At 25.1% G+C, this 13,595-nt stretch overlaps 1 protein-coding gene across 10 annotated transcripts in view; it reads right to left on the bottom strand.

Annotated features, from left to right (window-relative positions):
• LOC126901790 (uncharacterized) overlaps positions 1-733 on the bottom strand; it is a 56,904-nt gene extending 56,171 nt beyond the window's left edge. For all 10 annotated transcript variants that reach the window (XR_007703119.1, XM_050678546.1, XM_050678543.1 and 7 more), the window contains exon 1: positions 561-733. The gene's annotated coding sequence lies outside the window, so the exon portion shown is untranslated. The remainder of the gene's footprint in view (positions 1-560) is intronic.
• Positions 734-13,595: the final 12,862 nt, after the last annotated feature.

Genomic DNA, 13,595 nt, shown 5'->3' with positions numbered 1-13,595 from the left:
TTAAGTATTAACAAAAGTAACATAATAATGATCGGGATCGTCGATAGAATGTATTCTACAAATGTGTTACGTATATGACCAGCTAGGTTTCAATTAACTGTGTGCTTAGATAAACAACGTGCTTGAAGTCACGTCGTTAAAACCGTTGAAGGAAGTTTATAGTTGCTTTTAACTAAACGATTTCTACAAATCGCGTGGTTTCAATGAAAAACAAACTAACTGTACATTAGTTAGAACATTTTATGTAATACATGATGATATATAACTTTTACTGAAGCTGTATTTTTAATCAAATTTTCTATAATGTTTTTATGAAAATTAACTACTGTAGAATTTTTTTTCCTTAACTAATTGAGGATACGTTAACTCTCCAAGTCACATACTCTTAAATTTTTAATTGGTATGATTAATTTTATTCAAATTTGTTGAAGTGAAATTTTTTTTTTTTTTTACTTTAACTAAATAGTTAATAGTTATCATTTTTATTTGTCATCAGTCTTATTCTAGTTAAGTACATTTCTATTAAAATCATGAAGTTTATCTAAAAAAAATTAGCTTACCTTGATTTGAATAACTTATATGCGTTAATGAATCCACTATAACCCACCTATAATTACTCAGTGGTTGTCTGTATAAAATATAACCAAGTTTAGTACATAAAATTGTTTAAAAGACTATTAACACGATACGAGTGCTTCCCCGTGAACGAACGACGTTGAACTGAACTTTCCGAGCGTTACCAATTGGAACAACGTCGCCGACTGATACACTCAGTAGGGGCAGCAATACAAAGGGATACCGTTTTTTGAGTTTCTTTAGAAAATATACTTACATATGTGGTCTAATACGCTACCTTTAGCCTCGGCCTAAGTAAATGAGACGAGATAGTAATGAAGTCAATAGCCAATAAATTTATTCAAATAAAACTTTCAAAACTATATAGGCTGATTTTAAATACGCGTAATACAGAAATTCATACAGTATGATCATATTAAGTATAAAAAATGTGTATATAATAAATAAGAGTTTTATAATGAGTGCCTTTACACGGCATTTGAGTGCTACACTACTCAATCGATAGTCTTGATTGCTTGGCCTACTTATAAATATAAAATCTTATTTAAAATATTTAAAATGTACTTTTTTATAAACTGATTTTCTTTAATGAATAAATTTATTAAGACTAATAAAAAAAACACTGATATTTTTTTTTAATTTTTAAAATTTTATTACGATTTAAATTAACAATCATCATAGAATCGATCATCAGTTTATTTTTTATTATTTAAGAGTTTTATACAGTTGCTAAATTTAACAATGGAAGGACAATTAAATCATATAATTTTATACTGTTAATATGGTAAAAATAGCTATTAAAAAATATAATATTCATTTTTAATTTTATAAACATTAATTAAGAGTTTAAATTAATTTAAAATGTTTAAAAATAGAATTTACAATGCGTACAAATAAAAAAGGATTGACACACCAAAACAATAAATTTGTTGAGTAATAAAGTTCTTGTCAATTTAATAATAAAAATTTTAGTTAAAAATTTCTGTCGATTCTTATTATTATTTTTTTTTGATAAAAAATATTAATTTATTTGTTTTAATATACTCTTAAAAGTTATTAAACAACCGACATGGCAATATGTCTTAATAATCAAAAATAAAAGGTATATTTTAACTTTCCATTAGACAAATCAAATTTTGTGCTTATAAAGTAGTGTCTATGAATAAATGCAAAATTCATTGAAATTTGGACTTAAGTATAACGATATTTTTAATTTTTTAGCTTTCAATTTTAAAAATAATATCGGTATTTTCAGAAATATATCTCTACATTTTATTAAAATGATGTACATTGAAAAAATATTTAGTCTTTAATAAAAAAAAATATTCTTACAAAGCTATGACTTCTGTCCTAGAGTCTGACCTAGTACTCTTCGTTGTTATTTAAGTAGTACTCTATAATTTTATACATAGATATAAGTACTGATAAAATGTTCCTATCATTAAAATATTTCAATTAAAAAAAAAACAAAATTCTAAGGCCCAAGTAAATATACCCGTCTTCTTAACATCTTAAAATACTTCTTAATGGCATACATATTTACTATCAATTATTATTTTTAAATCGTGAATCTATGGTATTAATATAATACATGATAGGGTACCTCCATTTAATTGCAACACGTACACACAAATTGTTTCAATATGAGCCATTATGATCAACTACTTATTTTAAACAATAGAGTAAATGATGTTATGGATATGTAAATTTTGAGTATTGTATAACTATTTTATTTCCGCGAAATGATATTAAATTCTAAAAACCCATACTTAATAAAAGTTATTAATACAATCAATATACATGAACATAAATTATACACATAATGATACTATTAGATGTAATACAGGCTAGTTAATTTTCCTAATATTTTTCGAAGAATAAGTAAACTGTTTAGATATTGTAAATTAAGATAAATGATTAATTTACCTTGTTGATATTATACTGCGATGTTTCTCATCCAAGAACTTGTGAACTAATTACAAATGGTCACCAAATTGTGATTTATATATGATAACACTAATGGTGGGGATCGCTAAAAAATTTTAAATCAAATTAGGGGGTAGCCATTAGAAAAATATTGAAAAACACTTATACAAAATATAAAGCCTTAAATGAAGCTTTAAGGATATTTAAATTTGCCTTTGTGAGATAACAACGTTCAGAAAAGTTTACATTATAAAATATCTAAAGCTAAAAATTTTTTTTTTACTAGAAAAAAAATTGGTACATAAAATTTTAATAAGTGTTTTGTTGACTTATTCAATTACATAACATAAATAGCGTTAAAGGAAGTCACCCAACGATAACATCTCAATTAGTTTTAGTTAAAGCTGTATTAAAGTTATGATGTTATTGTTGTCGTTATTTTGTTATATCAATGGGTCTCGACTCTATTTACGTTTTAGTCTACGTGGTGGGTTAACAAATATTGAAGTTGTATACATTCTTTTAATTAAAGGATTAGTGTTTATATTGAGTTTTGAGTGCAATCTAGTATAGTGTAAAATAGCAAGTTCTTTGACAGTTTTGATATTTAAATCTTTGTGTAGGTTAATATTTGTTACATACCAAGACATACCAATTTACATTCTTATTGTTATATTTTTAAAGACTTATATTGAGCCAATGTTAGATGGTTTAGATGGTCCCCATATCTGGATACCATATGACTAGACTGGTTTAATTATTGACTGATAAAAATGTATTTTAGTTTTGATAGGTAATTTAGATTTTATTAGTGAACGAAAGAGATGAAGCCCGCTGTTGGCTTTTTTCCTTTTGTCTTTCAGGTGAAAATCCCATGTCAATCGTTTGTTCGAAATTATGACTAGGTACTTAGTTTCATTGTGTGTATTAATTACTGTATTGTTTCATTTTATATCTGAACATTTTTCTGATCTGTGAGTGAATGTTACATAAATTTACTTATTTAAATTTTTCAGCTCCTGAACCAAGATTCGATGATGTTGGCGTGGTTTGTAAGTGGTATCGGATTTAGTAATATTATTATAAGTAGAGAGTAGAGCGTATGTCTGCAATAAAAATATAGAGATAGGAGACATGTTACTTCCTTGAACTCTGTAGTAAGGAAAATTTGCACAGCCTTGTCTTATCATAAACATCCTTTCATAATAGTAAGACTATATTATTAATTAGATATATAACTAAATAATATATAAATAAATAATTAGTTGATTTATGAAAAGTTCATTATAATTGAAACTACACTTTCCAGCTCTGAAATAAATGAACCCTTTATCTTATAGTGCCAAACTGAAATGATGCTAATAATGAAATAGTAATACATTTAAGCAGGCACGTAGCCAGAAAATATTTATTGGAGGGGCCAACAATTTTGGGCCCTTGTATCATTTTCCATAATTTGTTTCCCATGAAAAGCTTGTGAGGGGGCTCCCTCCACTCCTCCTTAAACAGTATCCCTTACTATGAATCTTACAAGTTCAAAATTTTACCATTGGTTGGTTAAAAACAAATTGTTTTCGTATAAATTATACTAATTATTACAGTATTATAAAAAATGGATAGTACCTATAATTAAAAAAAAAAAAACCCAGCACAGGGGGGTCGCGGCACAGTAGTGACATAGCATAGTTGAATCAAGTATAATGATATCTGACAGTGATTAAAATCACTATCAAAATAAAACGCTTCGATGCAAATCTTTAGATAGTGTTTAATTTTAAAAAATTGGTGGATTATTCCAAAAGTTACATGATCTGCTAATTCCTTATTAATATCCCTGATTAAGATAAAATATGTCGAATGAAAAAGGGATTATTAAAAAATATTATTTCTCATTAAAAAATTTTGTTAATCCATACACTATACAATAAGTTATAGCATTATAAAGTTAAAAATGTAAAAAATAAAATCGAGAATTTTCACACAATAACAGCATTCGGTAGCCATTTTCACCGTGAAGATAAAATAAAGTCCGAAATTTTTTTTTTAAGATTTAAGATATATATAAAAGTGTCAGACTTTACGGAACACTTTCAAAATTTGAAAGAAATCGATTCGGTGAGAGCTGAGAAAAAGTGGTAACAGACACAAAAAAAAAAAGTACAGACAACTTATTTTTTTTGTGTGCCGGTGTAATCCCGATGATGGTTAAAAGTCAACTGGCATTTGGGACACTCGTATTATGGCACGGTGTTCGTGATTTTCAAAATTGTTAAGTTAAACTAATGTACACAGCCAAACGTTGCAAAAAACTTGCATACATTTATAATAGGTTCCTTAATTTAAGTTAAACATGCATGATAGAAGAATTAATATATATATATATATATATGTAAATTCTACACGTTCAAAATAATAAGTATAGCAATGCTTATATATATTATATATACATTAAATAAATGCAAAAACGCACAATGACCATTTTATAAGATTCAGGGTTCAGTAATTTACAATAAAAAACATACATTAAGGGCAGCTTGAAGTTTGCTAACTTGCTTCTATTGTTTCATATTATTTATAATTAATATTAATAAAAGGAATAAGTTTGTAATAAAATGTGCGTATCAAATGGAATATTCATAAAAAATTCCTAACAATATTAACTGGCTTTCTTTATTAGTAATCATTGCAATTTTTCGAGTAATGTTTATTCAATGAGATCACAAAATGTCATATAAAGAAACTTATTGTTAGAAACATATGAAAAGAGTTTCTTTTTTAAAATTTTACGTTACTCATACATTAATGCAATAATACATTATTGCATAATCATTGCTAGGGATGTGGCGACTGTTGACTATATAGCATTATTCATTTTGTGTTTTATCTATTGGAACATTAACTTATTTTTTAACATAAATAATAATAATCAAGATTCTTATTAACTACAAATATTGTTTTAAACTCAATTTTAGAACATTCGATATTAATATTTGTCATATAATAAAATATAAAAGTAAATTTTCTTAATTCTCACGTATTGTGAAATTTATATCACCTTTAAGTAACAAATATAAATAATTTTAAAAAATAAGGATAAAATAAAAAAATAAGAATAAAATAAAAAAATAAAGGGAACATCGGTCTAAGCCAATCGAATTAATAATAATAATAAAACATAATTATCAAATAAAATAATTCATACAAATACGCAGTGCTGGTGCTACTCATACTAGCGCCCTGGGCGAAATTACCACTAGGCAAACAACATAATAAAAAAAAACGGTAGCACAGTGGGGTCGAGGCACAGTATAGACGTGGCATAGATGAGATAAGTATAGATGATATCTGACAGTGATTAAAATCACTATCATAAGAAACGCTTCGATGCAAATCTGTAGATAGTGTTTCCTTTAGAGAAATTGGTGAAATATTTTAAAAGCAACATGAACTCTTATTTCTTTAATTATATCCTGATTAGTAGTTCTTTGATTTTAAAATATAATATATGAATAAATACTAATTATAGTTTTTAAATTTAGTATGAAATTGTGAGGCCAGCTATGATGTATGGTTAATAGTGTTGGGCGGTTGATAAGAAAGTAGAGCAGAGAATAAGTTTCAATTTTTAAGCTATTAAGAAAAAAATTTATACCTAAATACTAATAACAAATAAGTTATAAATAATTTTTGAAATAAATATAAATCATAAACAATGTAAAATTTGTTTTATTTAAAATTAACAACAATTCCTGCCTTTTTTTAGTCATATTTTTATTACTATTATTTAGAGTACGCAAATAACAAATTAACAAAAATAAATAAATTACCTATTGTAACTACTAAATGATAAAAAAAGAAACAGTTTAAAGATAAGATTTATCAAAAAATATTTCATAGAGTATTACTCTATCGAATTTTGTAATCAACTAGATTCTAATCAATGCAGATACTTGGTAGTTTATTATCATTTGTTGGACCAGAGTTCAAAAAAATTTACCTACAATCGCATTTGGAGTAACTGCTATTCCATTTATTATTACATCTAGAACGTTATCTTTTTCAAATAACGTTTCTATGAACATAAAAATGAAAATACAGCCATAATAATAACTGTATTACCCAATAGTAATCACAAATTAATAATAATTTCAATGTATATAAGGCCTAGCACGTTTTTGATAATTCATAAAAATAGTTGAATTTTAAATTGGGGGGGCGGCCCTGGTTCACATTAAATCTAAGGGGGGTCAGGCCCACCCATATCTACGTGCCTGCATTTAAGTACAACTTTTAAATAGTTCATTTATCGGGATAAAACAATTAAAGAATGGTGGTAATAATTTATAATATTAGGTATATTATATACCTACAATTATAAATTAGTATTTTTGTATAAATCTTATATAGTTACTATTTCTAGATAATTCAAATTATTTATTTTATGTATTTTGACACTTTTAAAAGATTAATTGTTTCACTAGTGAAAAATATTTTGTAGGCATAATGTGTTATATATCACGTTACAATGTGATTGTATTGATGTGTAGAATAATGTTACTTTATGCATTATTTATAAGAATAATAACCAAAAAGATTAATTTATCATATAAGTACATGGACAACATATACATCTAAAATATATTTACGTGTGAATATCTACTAAATACTATTTATTAAATTTATTCAATTTTAGGTTATTTATCATTTATTATAATCAGGGATACTGACAGAAATAATTTTGATTTTTGGTAATTTTTATTATATCTAATAAATTAGTTTATCTATACTAATTTTTTTTTTTAGTACATGTCAAAAAAATGATTACAGAAAAAAAAATTAAATATACGTTAATAACAAATACAGAAAATTTATAGAAAAAATGTGATTTGTAATGTCACAAATTCGAAGGTGACCGTTTGAAGTTTTTGTTATGTCTTCTCAATTTATTTTATTGCACAAATGTTGCGATGTCAATAACTCATTATTTTAGCCGCTGACTGCTAAATAAGGCGACAAGAGAGAATATATATAATTAAAATCGAATTATTTATCGGTATTTATCCCTCCCAAAAAGACAAGCCGTTATCGATTTGAAATTGTGTTAGATCGGTGTTGGCTCTTCATCTGTCTTTTTGTCATTGACCGTGCTAAAGACACGTGTTTTTATATTTTGTAACTACTGTAATAATGATGAAGTAGAGCCACCAAAGGCGAAAGACCAGGTCTTCTCGATAAAACATCTCGATCGGAGACCAAGTATCGTTTTCTTTTTATAGTTATATTTATGTAATGAGCTGTGTTATTTTAATTATATTATTTCTTTTATTTTATTATAAATTAACTTAATTTAATTTATGCGTGGAGAGCACGTGTTTCCTCATTCTTCTAGCCAACGCTAAGGAACGAGTGTCCAGACTGTTCCTGGTGTTTTTCATTAATTTCCGATTATCATTAACGGGTGTTTTAATATCGTCCGTGATGTTTGTTATATTATTGGATTTTGTTTAAATATTTTATTTTATTTTTGTTGTCAGCCTTTCTTTGTAGGCGTGGATTTTGCCACATTCGTATTTTTGTCCACGTTTAACTTAATTTTCTATTTTTAACAATTAAATTAAATTTCTTTATTAACTGTAGTATTTATTTTATTGTGCGAGTAGTTTAAATAATTGAGTGTATTTTTATTCCTGTTTCTTAATTTAGACAAGAGCTACGGTATGTTTTACATATCAACCATATACAACTACAATTATTATAAATTTGGTTAATAAACCACGAGATGTTATAATCATTTGTATTTAACGACTTATTAACTCATTGTTAATTATGAATTAACTTAGAATTAAATTCCACCTATGGTCTGGTAATCATATCATAGGTGTGACATATCTCCTAAGGGATGGCTACCCTTGATACCATAACTAGTCGTTTTGCAAGCAATAAACTAACTACGTTATTCTGCAAGCTGACTAAAACATCCTTGCAGACTTATTCATTATTTTGTGTCTATATCAGCCGTCGCCACTAAAATTTATCCTAATTGGAGTAAGCAATAAACTATAATAGGAAGAAATTAAAACGTTTTCCAATTGTGTTAATGTTATCATTTTCAAATATCAAAAATTCACATTGTAATATATTTACTTTTTTATTGATGATCTTGAAGCTAAATAGAAATCCTCTAATTGTAAAATAATAGTGAATAATTTGTAGTAGAAAAATGTCTCAAATATGTATTAAGTGTAAGCATGATTTTTAAACAGGAAATAGGATAACACATACAAAATTATGAAGATAACTTAAACTTATCATAACTCGCATCTATTTGTGTTAACTTACAGATCCTTTTCATGCACTTAAACTTATTTAAAATTAATAATCAAATGCTACAAATTTTAAATGATTATTCATAGAAAAATAAAGTTATAAAAATTAGTGTTAAATAAAAATGAGAGAACTTCAAATTTTTTTTTATGTTGAGTCACGGAAAGACTTGATTGGCGTTGAATTTAAAGTTTTATTTCATACAAATATTTTTATTGCTAATGAGAACTGAGGCATAGTTTATTGTGGAGCGTTTATTCTTTGTCGCATTAAGACTTAACAAAGTAATGAAGGTATCTACGTGCTGTACATTTTATTAACTAATTTCTTCAAACTTTTAATTTTATAAAACGTGATAAAATTTTAAATGAGCCTTAAATTATTAAGATTTTTTTGTGTCATCTTTCATTTAATTTTAATCAAGTATTATTTTTGTTCAATTGTAATCATTACGTCATTAACAATATTTTTAAGTTAACTTTAGAATAAAAGCAAAATGTAATTCCCTCTATGTTCCTTGTTGGTTAATATATTTTAAATATATTATTAATTATATATATATATTAACCCAAACATAGTTTTAAGAAAAATACTTTTTACTATCTAAAGCTTAATCATCTTATCTTTCATACGCATAGGTGGAACTAAATATTTTTATTAAACTGTGCACCTTGATGCATTTTAATTTTTTCATCAGTGGAAAACAAAATCATAGTTAGGGGTTGACTTTGATCGCTAAGCCTTTTTAAAAAATTTGAAAATTAAATATAAAGGTATATAAAAATATTTTTTAGGGAAGCGGAGAAATTATCAATAGCCTCCAAAGTTTTTACTGTCAGTATATGTTTAGCACTGGTGATGATTACGTCACATAAGTACTTTAAATATATTTTTAATTTTAAATAAAATATTACAATAATAATTTCAATCTAAGGGCCGTGTTATTCTGAATCATGTAAATCTTCAAAACTATTATAACTGTGAAACCTATAATTATTATAAAACTAATATAGAAGGAAAATCATATGGTTGTAAATATAAAAAAATGTTTTTGTCAGAACATACTGCTCAGACTACAGCTAGGCTAAGCTTTAAGGTAAAGTTTAAAATTAAAGAATCATAAGAAACTTTATCCATGATATCTAGTCAATAGGTTATTTTCATCAAAAAAAATAATAACCACATAACACATACTTCAAAATATTTAGAAAAAAATTTGAATTGCAAAATAAGAATTTTAATACTTTTATGAATGTAAATTTTAATGTGCATTTTTTAAAATTAACTATTAGTTACTTTTTATTAACATACGTAAAAATATTGTAGAATATTTATGTATTAATTTAAAATTCATGTATTTCAATTGAAGTATACAGGTATTCAAAATTTTTACTTTGGTGCTGACATTTGCTACTAAGAATAATCAATATATAAATTTAATTTTAAAAAAATATGAATGTTTATAAAAATATATTAGTTCTTGTTTACAAGCGATTTTCCTTTAAATTAGAATTTTTATATAAGGAAGTTTAAAAATCTACATATAAATATTTTTAGTTTCTAACTAGTTATATATTAATGTTTTTTTTAACTAATAATATGTGTCAACCGTATTTAATATAATAACGTTTAGCGAACAATCAATTTAGTAGTCATTTTTGTTAAGCAAGTTAAACACATAATGAGTCATTTTTTTTTTAAATACATTTTAAAATTTTATATGTGTGAATAATAAAAGCAGATTTAAAACATAGAATATTTTTAAATGAGTATTAAAAAAAAAGTTTTATTAAATTACATCACAAACAACGTCTATCTCTCTATGTATGTTAGCTTGTGTTTGAGTTTTTTACAAAAAGTACTATTAGAAAATATGACAAATTTGTTACTTATTATAAGTTTATTTCTAATTGAATAATTTTTTAGTAAGTTAAAAACATTAAAAATCTTGATAAAAAAAACTTGTTAATGCTATATTTTTTCAATAAAATTTTAACCTTCGAAAAGTTTTCATTAAATAGAAATTTTTCTGAGAATCTCAACCAATTAATATTTGAAATATTAGTCAGGCATTATTCCTTTGTTTAAATAACAGATGAAAAAATATGAACAGTCCCTTTCAATTTAAAAAAAATATTTTTTATATAATCATTTAAAATAAATGCAAAATTAAAAACCTATGTGACAGTTATTACTTCTTTAATAAATAATTAAAACATAAACTTTACCATATATAATTTATACTATAAAGATAAGCCTTAAATTTATACTAACTTTTCTTTCTAATATGAAACAATAAATTTTTTTTGTATTAGAATCTATTCTGAATAAACTTCATTAACTTAATACACTTAATGAATTTCTTAATAACATTAAATTTGTAGTAAAACAAATGAAGCTTACTGACTGAGTATAAATGTAACACATTTAAAATGTTATTAAAACTTTTTCATGTTTAAAACTGTGGAAGTTTTTGGCATACGCCGTATACTTTTTACCACAACAAGTTTTTAAGGTATGAAAGAACAAATTACACTTCCATGTAGTATTGTCAGCTCATCGCAATTAATCATATTTCCAGTTCTCCAAGTCAACATTAAAGTACAATGTTTATGACTAATGTCCAAATATATTTGTGAAATAAACATTATCAAAATGAAATATTTTAACTATTAGAATGATTCAGTATATTCAATTTATATTGACTACTAAGTATATATAATATATATTATCGTTAGGAAAAATAAAGGACAACTTTAGCTACCTATTATCTCTGAATTTTACAAAAATCACAATAATATATTTTTATAAAGGGAGAAAATGATATTTAGCACCCCTAACATTTTATTACTATTTGCTTCTATGCATATTTAATACATATATTCAGTATCCATTATTCTTAATGAAAATATTAATTTCATTAAAAACGTATTTAAGTTAAATTCAAAAAATAATACCTTCATGAAACATTTTTTGTGTTTCTAACTCTTCTATACAGGGTGGCCCACCACTCACTGACAACTTAAATAACTTTTGATCCAGTTAATATTTTTAGTTGATTTTTTTTTTAAATAATAGTTATACGTTAGGTCTATAGCTATATCTCAATAATTAATTTTTTTACATTTTATTAAAAATATTAATTATTTTTAAATTTTAAATAAAATGTAAAAAAAAAATCTAAGATAGCTATTTTGTAGAGTAGAATTTAAGAAAAATTTTAGTAAAAAAATATCTTATTAATATTCAGTAGTAAATATTCTGTAGCGTTTTGAAGTTTGTGAAAATTTGAATTTTCATGTATTATTTTACGGTATTAAACATTGAAATACGTATTGAGAAAAGGACAGAAGAAAACGCTATCTTTTCAATATACTTTTGAATGAGAGTGATAAGTAATAATTGCCTTATCTAATTTCTTATCATGGTATTAATGCCAAGTTTGTAATGTATACATACTATCATCATATGTATACACAGTAATCATGAAAAGATAGCGTTTTCTTCTGTCCTTTTCTCAATACGTATTTCAATGTTTATAACCGTAGAATAGTAGTTATTTAAGTTGTCAGTGAGTGGTGGGCCACTCTGTATATGACTTCAGATAAATTCAGAAACATAAAAAGTATATAACAGAAAACACAACATATGAACAAAATTTGTTAGTTAAATGTTTTACTAAAACTAAACGCCTTTTTAGTAAACTACAATACTGTATAATTACGACTTTAGTTTTATTACAATATATTACATGATTTTGATAATTTTATTTATTCAAAAATCATTTAACAATAAGTACACTTTTATTTTTATTTAACTGTTTGAATTTATTTTTCAAAAAACAGATTATTCATCATTCACCACTATTTAACTAAACTTCATTCATAAAATATAATCATAATTTTGTGTCTTATACTATGTAATAGAAAATATCATAATAACTTTATGAATGAAAGGTAAAAATAAAGTACACAATATTCAATAAAAAATATATATATTGAATATTCATTGTATATCTTCTTGCATTTATTTTTCATTGTTTACTAAAAATTTTATACATAATAATTTATTTTAGATCGTTCAAAGAAATAATGATAAAATTGTTTAACATAAAAAACAATAAGTAAACAGTTGCACTATGCAATAATTTCATCGTGTAACTGTTCATTCTGTTGAAATTATTTCTATCGTCCCAGTTGGCCCATTGTTATCAAATTTGAGGCAGTTAAATATTTAACAGATTTCATTTTTATCAACGATATAAATATAAACATTTTACTAGTGCTGTATATTGATACGGGTTAAATGATAAAAGATATTTTACTACCCTAATTTGGCCCCTTTGACAGTAATTGCAGGAATTTACGAACGGTGTGGCCAAGTCGATCGCGCAGTACCTGATGCGCTTTTTCTCGAATTCAAAACTCGGTTGTGGGTGACACTGTTTACTGAACGAGGATCGAGTTTAATAATTTAGTCGCCATCCAAATCTCTGTCGATAGACTAACAAATCGTCTCGGAATTATCATATTTAAGACACCTCGTCATCGAGAAAGACTATAGGTCATGAGAGTTATATTGAGTAATTTAAGGCTTAATTTAATAATTCTTAAATTAACGTATTTGGTAGATTTACATTTAATTGAATTGACAATTTTCTCAAAACATGATTGTTCGAGTTTTACTATATTTTCAAAAGATTGTATTTCTAACTGTCTAATGGAAAATTTGATACTGCGCGGTTATTTAAAAAGAAACATATTTGCGAA

The sequence above is a fragment of the Daktulosphaira vitifoliae genome, unplaced genomic scaffold (assembly GCF_025091365.1).
Source record: "Daktulosphaira vitifoliae isolate Bord-2020 unplaced genomic scaffold, ASM2509136v1 Scaffold_3, whole genome shotgun sequence".
NCBI lineage: Eukaryota > Metazoa > Arthropoda > Insecta > Hemiptera > Phylloxeridae > Daktulosphaira > Daktulosphaira vitifoliae.
Note: the sequence above shows the minus strand (reverse complement) of the source record. Positions and strands in the feature narration are given on the sequence as shown.